The sequence below is a fragment of the Carassius carassius genome, chromosome 16 (genome assembly GCF_963082965.1).
Source record: "Carassius carassius chromosome 16, fCarCar2.1, whole genome shotgun sequence".
Lineage (NCBI taxonomy): Eukaryota > Metazoa > Chordata > Actinopteri > Cypriniformes > Cyprinidae > Carassius > Carassius carassius.
Window position 1 is genome coordinate 22,445,249 of NC_081770.1, and position 22,431 is coordinate 22,467,679.

The 22,431-nt window shown below is 35.5% G+C and overlaps 1 pseudogene; it reads left to right on the top strand.

The window, feature by feature from the left end:
- Window positions 1-18,474, top strand: part of LOC132159938 (uncharacterized) — a 61,898-nt pseudogene extending 43,424 nt beyond the window's left edge.
- Window positions 18,475-22,431: the final 3,957 nt, after the last annotated feature.

Sequence of the window (22,431 nt, forward strand, 5' to 3'; positions counted from 1 at the left end):
CTAGTTTACATTCCTGTGAGACTTCTGTGGATATTTATTTTGCGGTACCTCCATACATGTCTGTGTACTTTTTGGTCATGTATCATGTAATGCAAAACTACTTGGGTCTCAAACTTGATGTTTTTGACATTTAACATTAGTTTTTGTTGTTTTTCCATATCCCTACCAAATCTAATGCACAAAAATATCTATTTGTCAATACATATGATATATTAAATAGAAAAATCCAAAACAGAAATATTTTCACTAATGATCGCAGACTGTACCCCAATCTGTATTGATAGTAGAATGCATTTTTCCTTTTTTGTCAGAACTGTGCCAGTTCCAGGCCCTCCAGTTCAGTGGGCAGTTCTCGGCCGGCCAACTCTCCAGTACCAGGTGTTTTGGACAGGCAAACAGTCACCTACTCCAGCAGAACATTGACCCACAGCGACAACATCACCCAGAGTTACGAAAAAACAAGTGAGTCGTTGGTTTATTTATCAATCAACCCCAAAAATCCAAAGCATCTTTGTAAAGGTTGATTGGCCAGCTTAGGTGATGTACTTGTATATGTGGGTGTGTGCATATACATGTGTATTTTCAAATGCCAATGTGTTTATATAAAGCAGAGCTTTAAAAATCTGTGCTAAATTATGCCGAGAGCAAAAGTAGTGATTGGCAAAGATGGTGAACTCTTTAGATGACAGGCCTGTTCTGGGGTTGTAACGTTCTCCAGACACCGAAAAATGACAGGATCCGATCGCCTTCTCTGACCCCAGCATTTCAAGACTGAATCGTAGTAATCTCAAAGGGAGTTCATGCAAGTGAGAGATTTCACAAAGAGAGAAGGGAGGGAATGAAGGAAGTTATTTTGTGAAAAATAAAAAACATGACATGGCCAATCAAAGAGCAAAATCAGACACGTGCACTAATTCATTTTGATTGGCAGCTGGTATTATCCAGCCCATTACTCAAGGTGAATTTGCTCTGAGAGGAATGAAATGGCAGTTTTAGCAGGCGTTGCATGCACAGACCATATGCATATGCAGAAGGGGCTGTCCCATGCATATGAGCGATGCAACTAATCATCTTGACAAGTCTTGCCAGGACTCTCGCCGTAATTGGTTGCTATGTGGGCCATGATTGGATATTTGTTTTTAATGCCGAGCAATTTTTTAAACCAGTCAGCCAGCCAGCCACACGACTAAGTGCTAAGAAGAAACGTAATGTATAATGTAACCAAAAGGAAGAGAGTCTCTCATATGCATATGAGCCCAACTGTGAAAGGCCTTGTGTTGTAACAAATAGGGCTGAGCCCACAACAAATGCTGCTGTATGTCTTGATTGTATATAACTGATTGTTGTGTCTCTTCAACTCAAGGTCAAGTACCGTATTTTCCGGACTATAAGTCGCATTTTTTTTCATAGTTTGGCTGGTCCTGCGACTTATAGTCAGGTGCGACTTATTTATCAAAATTAATTTGACATGAACCAAGAGAAATGAACTAAGAGACCTGAACCAATAGAAAACATTACCGTCTCCAGCCGCGAGAGGGCACTCTAATGCTGTTCAGTGCTCCTGTAGTCTAGTACACTGAAGACACAGAGCGCCCTCTCGCGGCTGTAGACGGTAATGTTTTCTCTTGGTTCTAAATAAATGCGACTTATAGTCCAGTGCGACTTATATATGTTTTTCCCCCTCATCATGACGTATTTTTGGACTGATGCAACTTATTTAGGTGCGACTTATAGTCCGAAAAATACGGTAATTCTCGAGTGTGAGAAAAAGCATTTACGTTCACTTATGATCAAATCATGTCTTTTCATCCTTTGAGGTAATGGTTACAATCCGCCAATTACGAAAACAAGAACATGCTATAAGCAAAAAGGAAAGCAGGAAAGGACAAGTGCTTAGTTTTGTCGTTTTCCTCTTTCACTACTTCATCTCTTTCATTATGTTACAGTGTATCGTTAGTACATTCACCCATAAAGCTGAAGGTCAAGGGGAATAGTGCTATTTTGTATGCTTTATTTCCTACTTTTTCCTCTTCTCCGTGAATAGGTGACCTCAAAGGAGTTACAAGTCAATCAAATGGCTGCAATTCTCAAGGGTCAACTTGAAAAGGTTGATGAAAGCAGAAAGTTCATTTCCACACTCTGTCTACTTCTAAAACATTCTATAAGACATACTGAAAGAAGTTGCAAAACATAAAGTGACAAAATTTGAAGCCAGGTAGTAGACAAATAGGATAAGTGTTGGGTGATTCATTGTCACTTTTGAATGAATCAGATGAATTGATTAAAAAGGTAATGTTACCATATTTAGATGATTTTATTCCTGAAATGAACCATTATTTCTCATTAAAATGTGCTGTTCTTATAAATGTTCATCGATACGAATGTTTTGCAGAAATCAAAATGCTCATCAATTTGATTATACTGTTATTACATAAATATATAATAATTAGTGCTCTCAATAGATTAAAATAGATTAAAAATATCTAATTTATGACATTTTTTTTCTGAAATTAATCACAAGTAATCCCACGTAATATTGTAGTTTAAAAAAAAATACTTTTACATTGCAATAATTTCACATTCAATCTTCATATTCTTGTACAAAGAACATAAAGACAGTTTATTTTGAATATTTGTGTAATGGCACCATTTATTTTACTGAAGGCCAATATCACAGGCTACAGCGCACACTGGAGCATTTCCACGCTCGTTTGTCTCATGCCCGGCGCTGAGGCGAAGTTGGAGTGCGCGTCTGAAATGTCTCAGGTTAGTTGTGGTCATAAAGACGTTCTGCGTTTAAATAAATAACGGTTCTTGTCAAAAAAACAAGACCGAAACAGCAGTTGTGAGTGGGGTGGCCAACCCTAGCTCCTCTCCTGCGTTAATATTTTTAACACGTTAAACTGAAAAAATGAATCGCCTGCTTTACCGCTCTGATTTTGACAGCACTAATAATATGTGTAAATAAACATATTTAAAAAAAAAAAGATAAAATTACATCAAACATTTAATAAAATAAAACATAATAAAGGCTTGCTGTTATAACAGCGTTTTGCAGAAATCTAAATATTTTTTGTTATATATATATATATATATATATATATATATATACCAAATATATATATATAAATTATATATTTAAATTAAATTAGATATTTTTTAATCTATTGAGAGCACTAATTATTATATATTTATGTAATAACAGTAAAATCAAATTGATGAGCATTTTGAATTCTACAAAACATTCGTATCGATGAACATTTATAAGAACAGCACATTTTAATGAGAAATAATGCTTCATATATATATATATATATATATGTATAAATTAAAATAAATAAATAAATTAATTAATTAATTTTTTATTTATTTTATTTTTTATATATATATATATTAAAGTAACTTTTCTCATTAAAGCTTTGTGTTATTACAATGTATGGCAGAAATTAATACATACACTATCTATCTATCTATCTATCTATCTATCTATCTATCTATCTATCTATCTATCTATCTATCTATAGATGTAAATAATATATAAATGACAATTTAAGGGAAAAAATATAATTTTTAACTATTCTTATGGTGTGTGTGCACCAAAAGCTAATTTAATTATTTGTGCGAGTAGAGTACATACAAAATGAATGCAAAAACATACGTAGACACAAATTCGGGCAACAAATTGGGTAATGCGTTTGCCACGGACACACGATATATGATATAAGTTGAAAAATTTCAACTCGAGTGGAACATTTGTATGACACGTTATTACGCAAGCCAATCACCGAAGATGTTTAGTTTGACATTGTCCAGTTTTATCAGAAAATGGAAGAGAGGATTACGCAGTGATTTTATATTATGCGTGAGTGATACGAAAAACACTCTGCGAGTAATCTAGAGCGATAATGTGAAGAGAATATTCACTTCGTGTTTTAGTGTGCGCAAACCGTTACAATCAATTTGAACAATTCTTTTTTTTCAGACCAAATGACACCCGAGATTGTGATATTGCTTCAAATGAACATTTTAGATGATTAAAGTGATTAGTCAGCATATGGTTGTGTCAGTAATTTGTTGTTGAATTTCTACATTTTCAGCATTGTAGATGTAAGTTTATGTTTGGTGTCTACTAATTGTAACGATTCATTTATGTTGGATGTCACAACAAATTATTGCATAGCAACCTCTATGGAAACGCAATCATTTGTTATTGCATACCAACATCCAATGTTACGCAGCAGCATTTAATTCTGCCATCGTTACAAGTAGATCTTTAGCAAAGTTGAATCCATCTGTTTTCATCCCCACCTCCCTCACCGACAAACTCTCAAAAAGATTGACAACTCCTGACCTTGAAAACTGAGTAGTTTCACATTTTATATAAGATGTTGTTTGTTGTCCCAAATGAAGACCATGTCATTTGATTGAACAAGCTGAATACACAACTACATATTGTTCGTATAAATACCTAAATAAACAGATTACAAAAAAATATGGTAGTAGTTAGATAGCTGTTTACATTCCTTTCTCTGAAGAAATAAAAAATCCTCTTCTCATTTCCCTCATTTTTAACTCTTTAATTCCACCGATAAAGCTACTTATGATTGTGCGTGATTGATATTAATGATTTACTTTAAATGTGCGTTAAAAAAAATCTGTTCATAATTCAACCTGGTGTGTGAGAAAAGTTGAATTTGTTTCTGCTTAGGATCCCGACTGCCTTATGTATATGGCTCCAGGTTCTGTGGTAATAGGATCTTTGATGGATGGCAGCCCTTTTCGGTCTCCCATTTTTTAGGAGATATTTATTTATTAATCTGTCTCTTTATTCAGTCAAATCATCCCCAGCGGGGTCACTGTCACTTTTCTGCTTTTTTCATCCTTTCTTTTATAGTTCATATCCAAACTCACTTTTGTGCATGTCGGTCAGCCGTATGTCACCCTTCTGCCCGCAGGTTAATAAAGGGTAAGTTGTCCGTCACATCTTGGAGCTCTTGTGGGCCAAGGCCTTCCTCCATCTCTCCACCCTTTTCTTAATTCTCGACACATGTCAGATGGACGCATACCCTGTAGGCCTTCTCATGTGTATGGATTTCTGACATCAATTCTCCCATATTTATACCGCTAGCCAAATGCTCCTGGACTTATAAGGAGACGTGTGTCTGTCTATTCATTTATGATTTTAAATACATATTTATTCTATGTCCCATTCCCATTTGCTCCAATTGAATAACTTTTCTCCTTTGTAGGCTAAATCTCTGTTACAGAATCCAGCTAGGCACAATCTGTAAGCATAACCACCATGCTTACTGTATGTGACATAGTGTTGGGTAGTAACTAGTTACATCAGGGTATATACAGGAATCATGGAGTTAAATTTAATACCTTTTAAGACTCTTTCTATCTTTTAAGACCTCGTCGCCACTTCAAGTTTTAACTGGTTGCATCGGTGTCACTTTAACTTATATTTACTAGGCTAAATATTGATTGTAAGACAGCACAACTAAACAGACTTTGTGATAACTCCTCATAAATACAACATAATTCAGAAGGGTGGGAATGAAGCACAAGACAATCAGTTGAGTGACTAACCAATGCAACCCAAGAAACAAGAATTAGTCCAATAAACAAAGCAACTGACAAAGCTTACTGAGGAGGCAAAATAAAGCTCTCCGAGTTAATGGGGCAATGAGTTCACACAGTATATTTAAAAGATGTATTTGTAACACCATCTCTTATAACTGTCTGCAAACCATAGCTGTTTTGTGACAAACATCTGACTGATCAGACAGTTTACCTGTGATTACAGAGTGCTTGATTCGATGCAGACTTGACAGAGTGTCAGTAATACTACACCTGATCATGTCTGAATGATCATGGAAGGTAAAATAATGATCACAACTATATCATCATTTTAATTGTGCATCCCAAGCCCATGCCAGTAAAAAATAAAAATAAAACGCCCAAAGTAGCGCAATTACCATGTCCCAAATATAAACATTTAATTTCCATCCCTAAAATATATATTTTACAGTCCCTGTTATACACATTTATCATTAACAGAACTCAAATGCTTCCTACTAGTGTGGCCCAAAACATTTATCACGGTTTTATTACAGGTAGAATGCAAAATGTTTCAGTTCAAGCATTTCAACCAAATGTAATTTATGCAATATTTCAAACCTTTAACCCACTGGGGAAAATCAACCCATGGCAACAGTGATTTACTCATCAACAAGATCCCGTGCTCATTGACAAAATTTCTTTGTTCGTAAGATGTGCTCCCTTTGCGGGAGTGATCACGAAATCTTGAAAGCGCTCATTCAAACAGTAACCCCTCACTGCAGAACACGAGGGGTTTAAATACCCCACATAATGATAGCTGCGCCCTGATGTGCTAATATTATATACAATTATTAGAGTGTTTCTCAGAAGCGGACACAAAAATTGCGAGAGCGGATGGAAGCATGCGGTAATGGTCAGAAATTCAGTGAGAGCGGGATCAATGGCAGAAATCAGTCAGTGATTACAGTAACAGATGACGTCAATCTTGAGGGATTCCATAAATAAACTACACATAACCCCACTGTTCGGAAAGATATACATAATGAAAAGATGATACAAAAATGTAATACCTTGGAAAATGGCATTTAAGACTTTTTAATACTTTTAAGGGCCTTAAGTTCCTCTAAATTCATTTATCAACATTTAATACTTTTTAAGACCCCTCGGACACCCTGAACATAATTTAAATACACAAGAAATGTGTCCTTAAATAACAGTTACTCATGAAAATGTTAACGATTAACTGTTTTCTTATTTGGGTTTATGTATATAGTATGTTTTATTTTTTAAGATTGCAAAGATTTGTTTGAAAATTATTAACAGTTGAAAACATTAGAAATTTGGAAAAGTAATCAAAAATGCCCAAATGTAATCAGTTACATTACTTTAATAAAGTAAATGAAATGTTACACTACTTATTACATTTTAAATAGGGTAACTTGTAATATGTAACCAGTTACATTTCCAAAGTAACCTTCCCGTCACTGGTGACATAATGTTGTTCAAAAAAGTAATATGTTTTAGGACTCTAAAGGCTAAGTCCATATTTCATGTGCAAAATGAGAAGTAAATTGTATATTTTTAAATATAACGTTTATTTTTTTTATGAATACAAATGAGGCAAAATCATTTGTATTGTATGCAATTTTTGTGACAATTTATTTTTAATTAATTTTGTGAAAGTGTATAATATAATTATAAAAATAATAATTATTGTTGTGGTTATAAAACAGTGATATGTTTATAAAACAGTGATAACTACAGTTTTATATAATTAATATTTTATTATAAACAATATTTAAAATTTAAAATACACCAATGTAATAATAAATTATAATTGACCCAATCATTTATGCTATTATTAGTACTTTTTAGCTACAGTATTAGTATACAGTATATAGTCATTGGTTTAACAGCATGCTAACATCATGTACTTATTTGAACTGTGATAGTTAGTCGGTGCTGAACACTTTTTTTGAGTTTTACACAAATGTAAATGTCACCCTCAAAATTTGTTTTGAAACAGTTTGCTTCTATTATGAGTTTCTATCATGCTTAGAAATTAGCTTACTAGCTTTTGGCACGGGGCTAACAGAGCTTATGTTTAATTAGTATTCAATTAAGTTTCACACCAATGTCACAATCTCTCAATACCATGATCAATTGTCTACACCATTGTGCAATCTGCCAACTCAGGTAAACACCCGCCAGGTGTCACTTAATCCCGCTTATGATGCCAACCGGACCTTGTCCCTTTAGGGGTGACCTCCTCGAGGCCATTGTGTCTCACCCCTGTCCCTAAGAGAGCTCCCCAACAAGAATCACGGAGGGTGTTGTTTTAAAGGGTTGGTGAGGGGGTTGTAAAGGTAGTATGAGTTTGAGCGTCAGGGTGGGGGTGACAGCGCTGGAAACCAATGGTGCATCAAGACACTTCTACCCTGCCACGGTGGTCATAGATCAGGGCAGGGCTGCTGGCGGACCGGGTGAGGGTGACAGGGGAATAACATCCCTTTCTCCTCAATCGACAGGGCCCATAACTCCTGCCTCCCCAGGGACAGATTGAGAAAGGCAATAGCCAGGGGCTGTGAAGCAGAGATGCTTGGGAGAATTGAAAGTTAAAGAAGCAGGAGTGGAATGTGGGCCCGCTCTTGCAATCTTCTATCATTTTTTTTACCACTCCTTACCACTGAGGGAAATCATTTTTCCCAGTTTTTCTAGAGCAAGTCCACTGCGTACTATAACATTATGTTTCTTGTGCAATTTAAATGCATGCCCGAGGACGCAAGGAAAGCATTGAGAAGTGTACTTCCGCGGAATCCCTTGTTTGTATGCCAGCATGTAGACTGTGAAGGCAGGCAGGGATAGTGCTGTATCAGGACCGAAGCCGAGCGCCAGCCTCCTGCGCCAGATTTTATAGCCTGATCAATTTCCCAGTGGCTTATTGAATGTCTTTTAAATGGCTTTTTTATTTTCAATTATAACCTACAGTGTCTCGCCTGCCACAATGGGCCAACATTTGCACTGCCGGATAATTTAAAACCCTACTTTAGGAAATTATGCATTTTATATCGCCTAAATTTACTATCCCCCATCCAGCGACAATAAAAGGCAAAGTAACCGAATGGATTTTTGCATTGTCGTTAATGATTGCGCTGGTAAGTATTTGTTTGCGGCTAACAGGGAAATCCACATATTGACGAATGAGCTACCTGAACCGTCCACCTTTATGGAGATTTATATGCTTATTAAATCGAACTTGCTTTCAGATGCCGTTATCAAGTTGATGGAAGCAATAGCAGATTGAAGTACCTCTGGCGAATGACCCAAAGTTAGACAGGTGCATCGAAGTGCCCTCGTCCGCGTCCTAACCAGCCCTCCTTATCCCAGGCACGCCAAGCAACCTGAAGGTGAAAGAAGTGCTCACCGGAGCTCATTGGAAAGTAGAAATGACAGTAAATTTTTCAGCCTCCCTCTCCCTCGCTCTTCCATGAGATGGGAGATCTTGTTATAGCAGTCAGGATGAGAGGGGGTCAGGGCAGCAAGCCGGCATGCGCCTGTTGATGATTGAGGAAAAGAGGAGTAAATTCATTCTGCTCTCGGCACTTTGTCAAGTGCCAGTAGCTTACCGTTGAGAGCCAGTCACCCATCACCATGTTACGACCTCAGAGGTCAGCGGTGGGCTATAAATCAGCGAGGAGAGAGGTTGCGGTGATGCTGCAGAGTCGAAGAAAGCTGATGCGACTATTGCCTTCACCGTGCCCCCCCCCCCCCCCCACTTCCATCCGTATTAAGCCACAGAATCAAGGCCTGCATAAAAATGATGCCCAGCCCTTCACCACATGTTGCTACTAAATAAAAACCTGGACTGCATGGAATAAAGTATTCTGCACCTTTACTTGATTAGATTGTTTATTGCAATGTGGGCTACTTTGTAAGTGCCCTCATTCTACTCATGCAAAGTATTGATTTTTGTTCTCTATAATGAAGGATTCCATAAGTGACAATGTTTTTGATTACTCATGACAAACCTCCTTAGAGTATTAATTAAAACGGCAGCAGATGTGCAGGTGTGGGAAATCATTAGAAAGAGGCCCCAGTCTGTGGACAAGTCCCTCTCCCAGCATGCAATGGCTCTGCATGGCAAATAGGATGCCTGAGAGGGAACACACACCTCGCACATTCATCTTAAGAACAAGTACAAAAAAAATGAAGTACATTTTCACTTTACTCAACATGAATGTATTTATCTGGAAGACTTCTTGGATGGCTTATCGTCTCCTGTTCGTTTTTCAATCTGAAACTCTAGATTGGTACACGTGAATTGTTTTGCTTAAACAAGGTTGTCAGAATTTCGACAGAGCATTCGACTGGATGATTCCAATGCAAACAATGGACAAACGTCAATACGATGGTTTCCTCCACTCTTCATGTTAATTGATATGTCATGGAATGATCGATTTCTTATGCACCCATGTGCTAGTGTTTTTCTCGGGCGCACTGGGAGAGAGAGCCAGGAAAGTGGATCTGGTTGGTCAGCTCCTGCTTTCAATATTTGCTCCTATTAAACTGTGATTATCCTGCAGTGCCTGGCTTCTCTCAAAGTTGGAGAAAGAGAGAGCAGGCTAAGACTTTTTTTAATTTTTTTCAAGAAAGTAAAAACTTCCTGACAGCTCTGAAGGTTTACCAGGTCTTCTGAAATTATTGAGTAACTCATGTCAGCTCATTTTTGAGCTATATATATTGACATTTGCAGATGTAGAAACTAAAATCAGCTTGAGGAAAACATTTTGAGAAACTGTTTTTTATTTCCCAATAGTCCCTTGTACTATGAGACTTCACAGAACAGATATCTAGTTAACTTTTAACATATGTACTTACATTTTTATGAGGTGTTGTGTATATTATTTGTTGATGTTTCACATTATAGCTGTAACACTATAGTTTTTTATGCAACAGATGGCCAAAGTATCCTCGGTCTAATACATTTGATAGCATGCATTTTCTCTGACATTTCTGAATTATTCCTCACAATTTTGAGTTTATACATCCCACAGTTCTGACTGTTTCTCACAATTCCGAGTTAATATCTTGCATTTCTCTTTTTTCAATACTTAATAAAAACAAGGTAATTGCGAATTTTATTTAATTTTTTTGCATTTGTGAGTTTGTTGCACAATTCTGACTATACTTTACAATTCTGACTTTTCTTCTCAGAATTGAGAGTTGTCGCAATTCTGAATTTATATTTCACAATTCTGACAAAATGTTGGAATTTTGAGATAAGCCACAATTACGTTTTACTTTATTTTTGTTCTGTGGTGGAAACTGCTTCCATCATTTCTGTACATTTATGAGCTATGAAAATGTCTTTGCACTCTAGAGTTGCGCATATTTCTTATATATATTTTTACAGGTAAAAATCCAAGTATAATTTGGGCTTGTAATACTGTAACTAATCAGCATCCAGGATCTGTTTATAACATTTTAGTCACAAACAAACCTTCTACTTCTCAATCATCCAGTAGTAAAACAGTTAAAATCATTGCTGCCAGAGCCACATTGTGATCTCACAGAAGACCACAATATAACAATAATAGCAGATAAGAAACCACGCAAAACTGAGTTTTTATTATCCGTTGAGCTCACGCAGGTATTTCTCAGTTTCTGCAGTCTTCAGATATCTGCTAGTATGCCTGCCTGATCACAATGAATTGAACAGATGGTCCAGAACTAAATCCGCCTCTGGGTTCTACACTCTGTTTACCTCTAGCTGTTTACCTCAGCTGGTACTGTTTTGTCAAGAATACTTTGAGATCCGAGCCAGTGTTGAAACCTTGAATTTTCTTAAATGCTGATGTCAGACAATAAACCATGTGTAGAGAAAGTAACAGAGCAATGGCAAGTGAGTGAGCATTTTAGAAACCTGTTTGGAAACAATCACAATTTCTGCTGTTGCGTTCGTCGCTGTCGTACTGTCGCAAGATTATTTTTTTTTACAGCCTACGTTGTCTCAAGTTTTTATTTGCTTTTTGGAGCTTAATGAAGGATTTATTTTCTCCCATCGGATTTGTTTCTTCAAAGAGATACTTCATATCTCAGAACAGCCTGGAGAAGCTGAAGCTTGTGTTGCTGAACACTGCACACTGACACTTCCACAAACTCACTTAATAGACGTTTTGACACATCAGAATGATGGACTCCTTGAATGCGCTGACCTCTCTCCTCCGGACGCCCCTTTCACCCTCCCTCTCTCCTTTCAACCCTTCATCCCTCCATTTCCACCCATGTAGATGAGACCGAGATAGATGAAGATATTTCTGATGGGCAGCCATTTCATAGCAACAGACCAAATGAGTTCTGGCTGCCCCGGCCCAGCCTCTTTTGCAGAAGATGAATCCTGTCGCAGGACGCTTGCCGACCATGACAGCCGTGTGTGTTGAAGAGGCTATTATTTGGAGACAAAATTGAGTTTACTTACTGTAGCTAAGTCTGATCAAACCTCTCTTTGGGAACATACTTATAATAAATTTTATTTATATATATATATAAATTCATTCACTTTGTCTTCATTCACTGCACTTTTCAAAATCAAAAACCGGTGTGTTTTTATATCACTGTATTTCAAAAGGAGACTGACTGTATTTAGAAAATGTTCGAATTTATTTCCATTTCATTTTGCTTGTAATGCTTGATAAGGAAGCGTTACATAGTAGCAGTTAAAATATTTATTGTAGCCTAAATCTCAACTTATAACATTAATGTAATTAAATTAAATATAAAACAAGCCATTTGTCACTGCCAGGACATTAAAGTTTTTATAGAAAATATTTTATTGCTTGTTATAGGAAAACAAGTTTTGCTCAGAGTCCAGATCATAACATTATAAGAGGCATCTTCTGAGTAGAGACCTACATGATCGTGGGACCCATCGCAGCAGAGTGCGGTGCGGGACAACATTTGATGTGCGGGAAGAGACTGGAGTGTGCGGGTTGCAGGAGAATAATGGCTCTGGCCCTGGCTCGGTTGGAAGAGGTGGACAAGAGCGCTGTTCAGTTATAGATCAGTTATAGACTGTGAGTGTGAGCGCTAACCGTGCCGGAGCGCAGATCTTCTGATATGTGCTGCATGATTGTGTTAACGCACAATAAAATAATTTAATCAATTAATGTTTTAATGTGATAATAACGAGTTAACTTGCACAGCCCTAATATAAATATATATTAGATTTTATTTTTCCATTTTCAGTTCTCATTTTCATTTCATTTTAGTCATTTTGTTAGTTGTATTTGAAAGCTTTTTATTCATTGATTTTTATTGATGACTGCAGTGTTAATATTTTAATTGTAGCCCTATAAATCATTGTATAATAGAACTGTTTTTTTTTTTAAAAACTCAATTTTAATTGAGGAGTAAATAGCCTAATCTTTTGTTATCCTCACAGCACATCAGTTGTTTAGTAATTATTGTGGGACAATTTAACTGCAATTTTAATTTAATAAAAAAGTTACTTCATAATAATAATAATAATAGTAATAGGCCTAATAAAAATAAGAATGTAACAGGCCTACATTAATCGGAAATGTAGCAATGTAACAATTGATGTATTTGACAGTATCTCTGGCTAATGTAGATACAAGATCATTGCCTTTAGATGCACCCCAGCAAGGGGAGGTTATCGTGGGGAACTTTGGCAGTGCATGCTCATCCGCCAACGTTACTGGACAGCACGCACTGCCAAAGTCCCCACAATTCATAGAATCAAATGTGTGTGTGTGTGCGTGTGTGTGTAGACTTTTCTTCACTGTGGAATCTTCAAAGGAGTTTGTATTGTATAATTTTCATGAGTTTTTTTATGGTTATAATCTATTATAACCTGTTATAATCTATTTGATGTTTTCTCTGTGACTTGCTCTTTCAGAACTTCTTTCGAATCTTCCTGTCAATGCGTTTTTTCTCCATTACGCAGTGGCACAATTGTAATTTCGCACATACAAAGAAATCTATTACTTTTTGGACTGTAAAGTGGAAATATGACATAAAGTGAGTTGAGTCTTCTTCACTTACACAAATCGTATGTTCTTTGTTTATGGCAGTCAATGATTGTTCATTGTGAGGAACACCATTCTACTTATCTGACTACTCACTTCAGTAGTAAGTGACTCTTGAATGAAGCAGTAGCACTGATGCACAAAGACCAGTATATATTCAGGACATGCCGCTCACAGGCCTAATGTCTTAGACTCGATGCGTATTACAAAATGCCTCAGATTTATAGGCACTCAGAGACCCCACCAATTGGGGACTGAGCCCTCTGGGATGGGAGGCAAAGATTGTGCTCATCCCCACCATACTATCATAGCATCTAAACACAAGTCGGCCATAAATTTGAGGAATTTATGCCATAGTGGTGTTGTGTGTCTCTTTTTCTGCCGGCATCTGATAAAGGTTTTACAAATATAGCATGTACTGTATTGATGTGCAGTGATGGATTGTTTTGTTTCTTTTGGCTGGACAGTTGAATAGAAGAGTTGCACCCAGTTTGATAAGCATTTTACAATTTGCAATTGGTGTTTAGTTGTATCATCTTGCAAATTTTAACCACAAATCTTTTTGTTTGCCCCCTTTCTTGTCATGTGACTTCACAGAGCGTCTGTCCCTCCCCTGTGTCCACGACAACTTAAATGAAGACCTGCGATGTCCTGACACTGGTGTCCACCTCTCTGGACAGGTAAGGCCTCACGCCACTTCTGTGCCCATCTATCAATAAGGATCCAAGGTTATTTGACATCTGAAAAGAAAATCAATGTGCTTCCTGTACAGTGACACGAAAATCATACCGAACCCTTTGCTCCAGCTCAGAAATGTGTACGAGTGTCAGTAGGAAACTTATTGTTCTTATTTTTGTTTATTATCAAGCAGTTACGATTAATAAAAAATTTTTTTGAGTCAATTTTAATACCAAAAATACCCAAAAATCATTTAATAAAAGTGACTCGCTCATAAATAAAAAACAAACAAATCATTCTAATATTCCTCCCTTTTTTAAAAATCTGCTATTTTAATACGAAAAAATTATTTGACAAATTAGTTTAGTGATTGATTCAGTGGCTCACACATAAACAAACAAACAAACAAACAAATAAATAAATAAATAAATAAATAACAAACAGATGTTTTAAATGAACGAATTGTTCCTAAGTTCCTCCCTTTAAAGGTCCCGTTTTTTGTGCTTTTTTGTGCTTTTTTGAAGCTTTGATTGTGTTTACAGTGTGCAATATAACGTGTTCATGTTTCGTGTGTAAAAAAACAGTATTTTTCACACAATTGTCACGGTGTCTTGTCTGTGTTTCCCTGGGTGTCCACTAGTGGTCTCACTTCCCCATAGGCACCCCACTGCAGGCACTACATTTCCCACAAAGCCTTGTCCCTTCATCACGGTTAATTGCACACCTGTTAATTGCACTGAGCTGCCTCCTCTTTCTTTGTTATCCTGTCCATATATACCAGTCTGTCTCATTCTGTTTTCATGGAGTCCTTGTTTTCCGTCACCCGGCAAAAAACTGTTTTAGTGACGTCATTCCTGCAGGAACTAGAGGGATGTAGTCCAAACGGGTCGTTCGTTGTAGGTGAATTCTGTTAAATAAAACATCTCGCTTGGCATTGAACTTTGAGCTTTAGAATTTTACAGATATTATTTATACTCTAACAACAACATTACACACTAACTAAAGTTTAAAACATGGGTTCACGAAGAACGGGACCTTAAAAAAAAATACAAATATTAATATACAAAAAACAACAACATAATGATTTGGTTTAGTGAATGATTAAGTGACTTACAAATTAACTAACTAAATTACAAACATATCTTGTGAATGAATCATTGTAAAGTTCCTCTCTTTTAAAAAATGTTTTCATATCATATACACTGTAAAAAGTTTAACTATTATTTACTCAATTTTATTGGTGAAACATTTTTACACTCAAAATAATTTAGTAAATTTTAAAGCTGTGAAATCAATGAAATATACTGTATGAATTGAGTAAATGTAAGTAAAAAAATTAAGTAAATCTGAGTAACTGCATCTGGTACATTAACAAATAAAATTGAGTAGAAATAATTGAACATTTAAACATTAAAAAACAATATTTATGAGTAATATTAACTGTTTTTATTAATGAGTAATATTAAATTTTTATTTTCTCTAAACCTTTGTAAAATAGTACTCCACACAACCACCAGTATACATGACATTGGCCTTTATTGTCAATGAGTACAGCAATACAGCACATTTTACACTGTATACAATATTGCCTACATTTAAACTCATTTAACAAACATTTTATAAGTAAAAATTAAATATTTAAAAATTCAGGTAGCCTAATTCAAGTGTAATCAAATCAACCCAATATCCACCGGATCAGCGCTAGTCCTCGTGCCGGAGACGGACTCGCCTCTGTGGGTGAATTTTGAACTTCATACCGCCGTCCTGCGTTTCACTCACAGCCGATAGATACTGCGAGTGACTGACATAACCTGCCAATAAACAAACAGTGACAGTTCTGAGGACATTGTATCATCCAAATGATAATAATTATATTAATTATCATTAGGAATGAAGTCATGTGTTTATGCAAAGCGTTTCAATCATGCAAAAAGACAGGCGCGACTCTCGTTTAGGTGTCGAATTACGCCTCTGTATGTTGTTTTGCATTAAATATGATTTAAAGCACAGTAAAGATTTTATAGATAAAATAAAACATACACAAACCTGATTTTCACAGAGGAAATGCACCAAATCTGCGACGCTGAGAAGAGAGCTGTTGTCTGGAGACTGGAGAGTTCAAACTGCCTGCGCTCACTGACTCAACCAACCGTCGAGTTGTCGTCACGTCAGATGGTGAAACTTACTCAAATTTTAAGAGTGTGTTAAATATATTAATAATATTGATTTGAATTAAGTAATATTTTTGTTTCTTGAAACAGATCAGTTTAATTCAACATTCTCAAATATTTTGATAGAAATTTCACAAATATATTAAGTATATTATAAAGAAATAATTGGTTAGTCAAATACTAAATAATTTTATTGAAAACAACTTAAATATATCTGTAAATTTTAGATAAAATGAACTGTTGGATTTTTACTCAATTATTTTGGTATGTTTAACTCAAACAATCAAGTACACGATATTCAGAGATTTTATTAAGTTAATAAAGTTAAAAATTTCTGTAATATTTACTAAGCCACAGAATTATTTTTTACAGTATATATATATATATATATATATATATTGATTTGGTTTAGTGAATGATTTATTTACTTGCTCATAATTAAAAAAACGAATATTTTTAAAGTAAACTTCTCCTTTTTAATTTTTTTCCCAATTATAATACCAATAATTAATGAATGGAAGAATCAATGAAAAAAGTTACTGAATTGGTTTAGTGAATGATTCAGTGACTTGCACATAACTAAATTACATTTAAATTAAAAATAAGAAAGAAAGAAAGAAAGAAAGAAAGAAAAAAATGGGTTTTCTGAATGATTCAGTGACTTGCACATAACTAGTAGAACTAGCATTTTAAATCAACTGATTGTTCTAAAGTTTCTCCGCTTTTTAAAAATACGGCAATTTTAATAACAAAAATGCAAACAAATAGAAACATGTAGTGAATATGTTTATAGAATGATTTAATAATTTGCTCATGATGTACACAACAGGCATGACATGCTTTAAGTTTGCAGAAAGAGTCAATGAATCAAGGAACAAATCTGAATAAATTAAAAGAGTAACTAAGTTGAATCAAAATCCACACTACTTGTACACTGTTACTATCAAAACATTTTTTTTTATCAAATATTTCATATAAAATATATCATCAGATTACAATTTGTAAAACAAACATAATTTTCTATTCAAAAGTAGGATTTTAGTTATTCTTCAACAATGTTGGCGACCTGTTATTGATTTGAAGTGTTTTAAAATCACTGGGAAGGTAATATATATATATATATATATATATATATATATATATATACATACAGTACAGAGCAAAAGTTTGGACACACCTTCTCATTCAAAGAGTTTTCTTTATTTTCATGACTATGAAAATTGTAGATTCACACTGAATGAGAAGGTGTGTCCAAACGTTTGGTCTGTATATATATATATATATATATATATATAATAAAGTAATTGAGAATCATCTTCTCTTAAAAACATGGTACATGTACACTGAGAGAAAGCAGAGTGATGATCAAGGACATCAGCCCTCTGGTGGCCAACAAAAAAATGATGTCTCTATCTGTTGTGTCAGACAGCTAGTTTTGTTATTACACTTTAAACGTCTGATTGCATTTCATAAAATGACTTCCCTCTCATTATGTCATACTTCAGCTTCACATATTTTTTGTTACTTTGGGTGGTCTCTGTCTGATCTGAGAGATATTGTGTTCTGATCATTGCTTTCCCCTTCTGTGCTAACTGTAAACAGAAATCTAATTCTAGAATATCTATAATTTTATTCACACTTGAGTCTTCACATGGAAATTTCCAGATTCCCCGTGGTGTGAATCAATTTTGGTGCATGAGGCACCCCGTCACGTTCAAGGTCACAGGCCTGGGCGTGCACACGCTGTTTCCTGCTGGAGAAGTGAGGAGAGGGGGGCGGGGCTTACTGATAATTGGCAGTTTGGTGTGAACCGGCATTGTGTCATCGTGTGACACATCCCATGATGCAAGAGTCATGATCACTCTCAGCTGTGAGACTGCAGTCTGTTCACACTCTTACCCGGTCACATCCTCTCCGGCTCTGAGATCTCCACATCTTGATTACATCTGACTCTCAAAACCTCTGCGCTGTTTCAACGCTTTATGTTTTTAGTTTTGCTCTGTTTTTTTTTTGTTTGTTGATTGTTTTTTTCTTCCAATAAGGTTTTTTTTTTGTGCGATTTATTTTATTTACATTTTTCAACATAAGTTGTTTTGCATTGCTCTAAAAATAGATAAATGTTTTAGTTTTTATTTATTATTGATTTTGGTTTTGTTGTTTTTATTTGTTTTGCCTTTTTGTTTTTCATATTCATTTTCACTTTTATTTTTTTAAACACTTCACCCTTTAGCTAATATTGCTAACAGATTGCTCAAAATTAGAGAATTTTTTTATTAACTTTCTTTCTTTCTTTCCAAACAAAAAACAAACTAACAAACAAACAGGTTTTTCAGACACAAATGGTTTTGGGATGCTGAGAAATTATTTTATTTTGTTTTATCTTTTATTTTACTTTGTTTGTGTTTTCTTTTTTTATTGTATTTGTTTGTTTATTTTATTTTTTTTCAAGCATGTTTCACCCCTTATGTTGCTGTGTCGGGATGCTCAAAATTTTGTTTTATTTTATTTACCCCTCTCTTTTTTGTATTTTTATTTATGTATTTACTTTTTCCCCACAAAGTCACACTTTTTCACACTTAAGTCATTGCTGTTCTGGGATGAGTAATTATTTTATTTGAAATAATTTATTTTTCTTTTTTGACAATATTTATTACTTTCATTAAAGAATATATATTATTTATTACTTTTTGAAAGTATTCATCATGGCATTATTTGACCCAGAGGAGGACAGGCGGACAGGCGAGTATGCTCTTAAATGTAACGAGAGCTCTCTCGTCCTCAGTGCACTGTAGCAGGTGGCCCAGTCAGCAGCCCCTGAACATGGACTGCAGCCCTTCTAGAACCTTTATGAACTTCCGCCAGTGTGTCAATCACTAAGTGAGTGGCAGGGCTTCCTGTTTTGGCCATGTGAGGTTACACATCCTGGCAGGGGAGCTGCTGTCAGCCACAGGACCTCGTGCTGGTCGTGTCTCCCACACACACACACACACACACTTCAGCCCCACAGGGATCTCCTGACTTGCGGGCTCTCCACACACCAGCGGAGGTGCTGCACTGATTCCTGTTTTACTTCACACCTGCACAGTGCTGTCAGGACTTCTTTCCCAGCCACACGAGAGGTCAATCACGCTTCAGTCAAAACTAATTAAACATTTTTTCTGCCAAAAGAAAGAAAACAAATCCCTGATAGAGAGGAAAAACTGCAGAATGACAAAAATGAAGCGTTTGTCAGTAAACACCTGAATAACTGTTAGTCTCTAAAATATTTGTAAATTAAAATTTTGGCCTTGTTTGTTGTTTTTCCTTCACATATGTGACCCTGGAGCACAAAACCAGTCTTAAGTCGCTGTGGTATATTTGTAGCAATAGCCAAAAAAGCATTGTATGTGTCAAAATCATAGATTTTTCTTTTATGCCAAAAAAATCATCAGGATATTAAGATCATGTTCCATTAATTTTTAACTCGAATTGTTTTAATATCTAGGTGAATATCTAGATTAAGTGACTAGATGCTCTTCAGCTTTTAAAGACCTTCTTTGCACAAAATGCTCTAATTTACTGAAAGTTGCAAGCTACGACAGTGTTTATGACATTGTCTATCATTTGGACATTTCTTTCAAATAACAAACAGTCAGTCTTAAATGTCCTGGAAATCCTGAGATGTGGAAAACAAGTCAAGTGATCAGCAGTGTGATCATAGTCTAGTATATGACTGATTGACTTCACAGATGCTGAACTGACCAATTAGCCTGTTTTAAACAGCCTTCGATTGGATCAGTGAGGCCTAGCTCCTCAAAGACTTGCTTCAAGAGTTTCTTTCCTCTAAAGATCTGATTACTGCTGTTGCTGATGAGTGATTGTAGTTAACATGGATCGGTTCTGCCTTTTTTTTTTCAACTCTGTTTTCCTTGAACTCATTTTTTATATCCATTTTTTAATATACATATAGATCCATTTTTTAATTATGAATGGATTTATATTCATATTTGTTATGTCTGAATTAATATTTTTGTTAAATTTTTAATGTTAGTGTTCCTGTGGCTCAATTGGTAGAGCATTGCGTTAGCAGCGCAAGGTTGTGGGTTCAATTCCCCGTGAGCACGTTAGGTAAAAACTGTTAGCCTGAATGCACTGTAAGCCGCTATATATGTGTATATTCATATATATATATATATATATATATATATATATATATAGTATCATTATTATTTTTATTAAAAAAATCACATATATTCAACTTCACACATTTTACACAGGGAAAAGCTTTGAACGTGTTGAACCGTCAATCCCACTGACAATAGACCAAAATAAAGAGGCATTAAGCTGAAAAACAATGCCAAATATTTCAAAGCTCAGAGTGCAGATGGACTCACCTCTCCCACACTCTTTGAACAGCCAGCCGTCAAGACCATTGTTTCACCTGAAACAATCCAAATTGAATCATCGCCGTGTTGTCTTTTTATTCTGGCTGTCCGTCGGGGCCTGTGTGTTAATATGCCATCACCACAGCTCACATCCTTGTTAGACACAGCAACCGATGAGGGTTCCTGTGGCTTGGGGGCATCGCCAGCAGGACACTTGCTCCTACCAATCAATCAGCGTAGAGAGGAAGAGTGGCGCAGGGCTGTTATGTTACTCTGGAACGGCCACCTGAGCTCCTGTGACTAACTCTGCAGGAAGAAAGAAGCCAGACTGCAAACATCGGCCGCTTTAGATCACCCGCTTCAGGCCAATCTGCTGTCTTGGAAAGTGACAGTTCACCCAATAATGGCGATGCATGTTTATTTTTTCCCCTTACAAGGCATGTGTTTTTGTAAATGGAAGAGATAAAGTGAAAAATGGAAACGGCCATCCTGGTGTCGTCGGTACGGAGACGTGATGTTCATTAATCGTGACTCTGGGGATCTAAAGTCTGTTCATCTGCACCTCTTTACCCTGGTGCTGAATGCACTGTGTGGTCGGGCGTGTGATGGACATTTCCCCTTGTGATGTGGGTGGATTGGAGAGTGACGCCTACTTCCACCCCAATTGGAGAGGAAGTTCCTATCAGAACACAACAGGAAAAGGAAAAAGGAAAACAAGCTGACATCTTTTCAATGATGAAGTCACTTCCTACAGGCCCTGTCGTGACCCTAGTCCACGGAGTTTGGGTTATGTAGAACATTTAAGCAGGTAAATCTACATGTTTTTCTGCATGTATGATCTTTGTTGACTTTTGAAGCAAATAGTACCTTTGTAAATGCAACCTTATAACCCAAAGGTCTTGCGTTCAGATGCTGGAAGGAGTGACCAGAAAGTTGCTGACCTCCTTTGTTTTCATTGTGTCCTTGCAACATGGTAATTGACCCCAGGTCACGCAAGGATGACCGTCATGTTGTAATGCGACTGTAAGCCACTTTAGAGAGAAATTTTTTTAATTTTTTTTTAAAGAATGTAAATAAATAGGCAGTTAATTGTAATTATATAAAATAATATGTAACATTGTTACATTAAAACATAATTAGACAATTATAATAATACATGTGTGATATATCATAATATTGATATTGTGATGTTTAAAAAAATATTATATTTTTACAAATAGTTTTTAATTGTTCAATCATTTTAAATAATAAAAATTGTTTTATACTATGTTTGTTAAATAATTGAATTAGTATATATATATATATATATATATATATAAATTATGTAATTGTTTATTTCTACAGCTATACATAATATTTTGAATATATAATAAAATATATTTAATATTATATTCCCTTTTGATATAAATAAAATGTATGTGGTATATGATGTATACATTATTTAATATGTATTAAATGTTTATGTAATTTTACAATTACATATACTATTCATTAAGAAATATTAATTACTAATTAACATTTTTATATCATGTTTTTTAGAATTAATATAGTTTTTTCTTTTTTAATATAAACCTCAATCATTGGCTGTAATAATAAATTTATGTT